This window comes from Manihot esculenta, chromosome 15 (genome assembly GCF_001659605.2).
Source record: "Manihot esculenta cultivar AM560-2 chromosome 15, M.esculenta_v8, whole genome shotgun sequence".
Lineage (NCBI taxonomy): Eukaryota > Viridiplantae > Streptophyta > Magnoliopsida > Malpighiales > Euphorbiaceae > Manihot > Manihot esculenta.
Window position 1 is genome coordinate 14,282,627 of NC_035175.2, and position 6,000 is coordinate 14,288,626.

The following is a 6,000-nucleotide window of genomic DNA, read 5'->3' on the forward strand; positions in this document are numbered from 1 at the left end:
AACGACCCGAAAATCGGACCGCTACCGGCGCTAGGATCCGGGTCGACTTAAGGCCGCCGGGACCCGTAGCAAGCCTAACATAAAACCTGTAAACCTGTATAATCCCATACATGATCAACAATATGCATAAAAATTAAAACTTTTCTTTCCATTGAACATCAACCAAACTCAACCTGTGCATAACATTAACATAACTTTGATCCCTCTGTGGGATCTCATCTATACCCTCAATGGGTAACATATGTCTGTTGAGTTGGTTTACATAAACAACAACACAATCTCTAAGATCATGCATAAAAGGGATACAACAATCTATGGTCAAGCACACACTAACATCCATACAACTCATTACATAACTATACTGTATTTTTACATTACAATTTTGATCATGTCCATTTCTATCTATTACATAAGCATGACTTCTTCACTCTATCCGAACTCCCGCACTATATCCTGTACCTGAAAGCCTGGGGGAAAAGGGAGAGGGGTGAGCTAAAAGCCCAGTGAGTAGAGCTAGTAAAACACATTAACACTATGCTCAAATGGAATGCATCATAACACAAACAATTCACATAAGGGTTGGGTGAACTTGTCACCAATTAGTCCAAGCTAACATAGTGCCAGGCCGTAGCATGGGGTCCTGGTCTTCCTGTCATACATACATTACTTACCATTTTCCCAGGGCCTCCTCTAGGCTCCTGGTCTTCGAGTCCACAATCGTGCCAGGCCGTAGAATGGGGTCCTGGTCTTTCATTTCCGTGCCAGGCCGTAGAATGGGGTCCTGGTCTTCCTGTCATGGACTAATTGGGTCATCCAACATTCACCCACATCAACAACAATCGATGCAATGCGGCATATTCGTGAAACTAATGCAATCACCCTATTGCATAATCATGATGCATGAAACATGATAAAACGTTTAATTTAAAAGATTAAGTTTAGTTCCACTCACCTCTGGCTGACTCTGACAATACCGAAGCAGCTGAACTCACTGCTGGGGTCCTCGGTTCCTCGGGTCCGAACCTACACAGGTGGACTCAAATGAGGGACCAAACATACCTGAACATAACTCTAAAATATTCCCCAAAAACCCCCTAAAACATCATAAAAACATCACAGAAAATATGCATGAAATGGCTGAACAGGGCACTTTCGGCGGCACCTTCGGCGGCCGAAAGTCCTGGACAGAGACGAAACTCAGGTAGGTTCGGCGGCACCTTCGGCGGCCGAAAGTGCCAGACAGAGACGAAAGTCTCTTTTCGGGGGCAACTTCGGCAGCCGAAAGGCTTGCCTCCCCAGCCATGTTCGGCGGCCGAAAGTACCTTCGGCTGCCGAACCTGGTTTCTGCCAAAGGGCAGAAACTTGGCTCCCTTTGCACATTTCGCCTCCAAACCTTCCAATCATGCATATTTTTCAACCAAAGCATGTATACAAGTTCCTAGGGGCCTCAAACATGCACATACCCCATCTACAACACTTCAAACATACTCAAACAACACACATTGTTCAAAACATCAATATATATACCCATAACTCAACATATACCCTAGCATGCATTTCTACCCTTAGATCTTGCATAAACTTATTTAAAACTCATAAGGAGCTTGAGATCGGCTCTTACCTCTTGAAGATCGAGAGGGAGACGACCTAAACTTGGAGATCCACGAAAGTGAGCTCCTGAGTTCCCAAAGCTCCAAAACTTGTTTCAAAAGCTTAAATCTTCAAAACCAAGTGAAAACAAGTGAGGATATTGAAAGATTTAGAGGAAGAACATTGAAAATGGGTGAGGGACGGCGGGAAGCTCACCTTGGCCGAAATGGGGAGAAAAAGCTCGCCCATTTTCGGCTAAGGGACCCTTTTATAGTGGCTGGCCAGACCACGTTCGGGGGCCGAATGTGCCTCCGCATCCATGCAAATGTTCGGCGGCCGAACTTGCCTTTCGGCGGCCGAACTTGCCTTTCGGCGGCCGAACCTTTACTTCCCTCACTCATGCTTTCGGGGGCCTAACGTGCCTCCAAAACGCATGCATGTTCGGCGGCCGAACTTGACTTTCGGCGGCCGAACCTGGGTTTTCCTCCAAAGACTTTTCATGTAAAAACTCATTTAATTTCATACTTAAAATCATAAAACACCTTAAAACATTTTTATAAAACATGATTCTACCCTTCTAGAGGTCTCCGACATCCGAGGTTCCACCGGACGTTAGGAATTCCGATACCGGAGTCTAGCCGGGTATTACAAGAGTTATTACCACCCACTACTCCTCATGGGAGAAAATACCCCACTCCAACATAATTTTTCCACGTTTATAGGCCTTTCCTTTGCCTTCGGCAACTTCTATTCCACCGTAGCAGCTTCCCCAAATAATGGATTGAACTTCTATTCCACCGTAGCAGCTTCCCCAAATAATGGATTGAACTGGCACCACCGAAATCCAACTCTTGTACCCAGCAGTACTCTAGTATGTCCAAGTACACAGCCTGTGCCCCTGCACACCCGCTGTAATACCCGGCTCGAGTCCGGCATCGGCATTCCTGTCGTCCGGTGGAATCTCGGGTGTCGGAACCCTCGAGAAAGGTAATGCATATGTTTTCCAAGGTATTTTCACTTGTTTTCATGTTTTGAAGTGTTAAAAGACTTGAGTTTTGAAAGAAAAGCAACAAGGGAGAAATGCAAAGGTTCGGCCGCCGAAGGTCACTTTCGGCCGCCGAACATTGCATGGTTGCGGCTTCACGTTCGGCTGCCGAAGGTGGTCTGGCCAGCCACCTATAAAAGGGCCAAGGGTCGGTGGAAGGAGGTTATTTCTCCTCCACTTGCAGCCAGAGGTGAGTTTCAGCCTCTCCCACGTTGACTTTCATGTTTTCCATGATTTTCATCAAATCTTTCAAGAGTTTTAAGAGTTTTGGTGACTTATGAAGGTTTTGAGCAAAAGAACCAAGTTTTGAAGCTTGGAGCTTTGGAAGAGCTTTTCTTCATATCTCCACGTTAGGATCCTTCATCCTCAAGTGGTGTAAGAGGTAAGTGAAGATCCTGAGCTTCTTTGATGATTTTGAAAGGTTTTATGAAGTTTGTATGGGTAGTATGCATGTTTAGGTTTAGGTGAGGGTTTTGATGATTTGTGGTGTTCCCACATGTTATGTGCGATGTTTGTTTGGGGTTTGAGGGTATGTTTAGACCCCTTTGTGCATATATATGTGTCTATGCTAGTTGGGAGTCGTTGATATGCATGTTTGTAGGTTTTTGGGCAAAGTTTGCATGAAACAGAGCAGGGTTCTGTCCTTCGGGCAAAACCAGGTTCGGCCGCCGAAGGAAGGTTCGGCCGCCGAAGGAAGGTTCGGCCGCCGAAGGAAGGTTCGGCCGCCGAACCCCTTGTGGAGGCAGTTTCGGCTGCCAAAGGTTGCCCCCGAAAGCTAGGCTTTCGGTTTAGAAAGAGACTTTCGGCCGCCGAAAGAGGGAGTTCGGCCGTCGAAAGTGTGTGAGTTTCGTCTCTGGACGAGACCTTCGGCCGCCGAAGGTGCCGCCGAACATGCATGAGTTTCGTCTCTGGAGTGGGGTTTCGGCCGCCGAACCTGCCGCCGAAAGTGCCCTGTCCAGCTTTCTTTTGCATGTTTTATGTGATGGTTTTCGGTTTGTTTAGAGGGGTTTTGGGGAGTTTCTTAGAGATGTGCTTGAGTGAGTTTGGTCCCTCATTTGAGTCCACCTGTGTAGGTACGGACCAGAGGAATCAGGGAAATCAGCAGTGAGGCCAGTGTCAGAACCTGCAGTGTCAGTGCAGAGATAACCAGAGGTGAGTGGAACTTAACTTAATATTTTAATATGAAAACTGCATATTTTATCATACTTCATGCATCATGACTATGCGATAGGGTGAGTGCATTAGAGTACACGAATATGACGCATTGCATTTATCCTTGTACTTGGCATGGCTCCTTGTACATTGCTTATGTGAGACGGCACGGACTTCGTGAGGATTCATTAGCCCTCAGAGGAAAGACCTGGAACAGCCCTACGGGGACCAGGCACACAAAGACCTGGAACAGCCCTACGGGGACCAGGCACATGGTACTCCGGTACCCCAGATGAGATAGAGGGAGTTTTGATCCGTCCGGCCGAGGTGATGTGCTTATATGTTGCATTCCATGAGAGCATGTTTTATCACCTGTTATTTTATTACTATTCTACTCACTGGGCTATAGTAGCTCATCCCTCTCCCCTAACTCCAGTTGTGCAGGTTCAGAGGTCAGAGAGAACTCAGCAGGGTACAGGAAGAGTACAGAGTGGTGTAATAGCTATTGTGGACATGTACATGTATAGAGATAGTGTATATGGACAGTGTATAGAATAGTGCTTGACTTATAAGACTTGTAATCCCTTTGTGGAGTCACATGATCAGTTTATGTATGTTTCTTTATTGTTGTATGGTTATGAGCAAAACCAGGCTTAACATTATGAGTTTGATCCGCCTAGAGCCATGAGGAGCTCTAGTAGGGATTAGTAGAGAACAGAGAGAGTGCATGCACAGGTTAAGCCTTGGAATGAAGAAAAGTTTTATGTTTTTACAGAAAATGTATGATCATGTATGGGATTTCACAGGTATACAGACAGGATAGCAGGCTTACTACGGGTCCCGGCGACCTTAAGTCGATCTGGATCCTAGTGCCGGTGGCAGTTCGGTTTCCGGGCTGTTACAGATTGGTATCAGAGCCCTAGGTTCACATGGTCGGACCTATGAGAGAGAGTTGGGCTCATAGAGAGGTTTATCAGGTCAAGCACCATAGGAAAAACATGTCCACGAGGATAGGATGTTATGCTGATGTGCAATGCCATGAGTTATGCATGTGCATGTTTTTGATGTGTTGCTGATGTGTTATGTGATTTGTTGTTTTCCAGAGAGTGAAGATGCGAGGAACTCGTCGATCCGCGAGATTGACTGGAGTCCCACCTGTAAGTGAGGGTACAGCTGCTCGTCCACCTGCCTTGCCAAGGGCAAGATCTCACAGGTCAAGCAGGGAAGGAACGTCACGAGACCCTAGAAGGTCTTCTGACGAGAGCAGGAGAGGAGTAAGCAGAGGGGGAAGGTCAGTAGAAGAAAGAGGTGTGATGGAAGAGGATCAGAGTAGAGATGTAAGAATGGGTGTAGGAAGGTCAGAAGAAGGTATGGGGGAGTCCCAGGGAGGCATGCAGGCCTCGGGGTTTAGCTATCCACCCTTTCCTCAGGGCCCAGAGTATCCGATGGGAGGCACGTCGGATTCCTCCAGCTTTGCTCCATATCCACCCTACATGCCATATATGCCCTATCCTTCCTTTTATCCACCATATCACATGTATCCACCCCCGCCTGTTCATCCAAGTCCAGTACAGCCTGTAGTGAGGGAACCAGTGCCTCCACCACCACCTCCTGAAACAGTAGCCCCTGTTGTGGAAGCACAACAACCCAGTTCTTCAAGGGGAAGTAAGGTGAAGATGACCGAGTACTTAAAGTTGGATGCTCCTAAATTCAATACAGGAGATGATCCCTTTGAGTATCTCAGTGCAGTCAGAATGATAACAAGTGAGTTGGGAGCTGATGACGGTAGAGCCATTGAGATGGCAGGGTTCACTTTAAAGTGCAAGAAAGCTAGAGAATGGTTTAAGAACTATGTGGACCCGAGACTTGAGCGTATGACATGGGAAGAGTTCGCCAACGAATTTGCTGGATGGGCTTTTCCTGACAGTTCCAGGGAACTAAAGGTTGTGGAGTTTGAGCAGTTGAGACAGACGGAGGAGATGAGTGTTGATGAATATACAGATAAGTTCCTGGAATTGTTGCCATATGTCGGTCAGGCATATGATACAGATCAGAAGAAGGCAAAGAGATATGCCACAAGGCTTCATCCCAGGTATTTCTCTTTGATTCTTCATGCGAAGAAGGAAAGTTTCCACTCTATTGTGGATGCTGCTAGAAAGATGGAGGCCAGTGCCATAAGTCAAGGTGTAGTCAAGGCACAGTCTTCTGGTGTT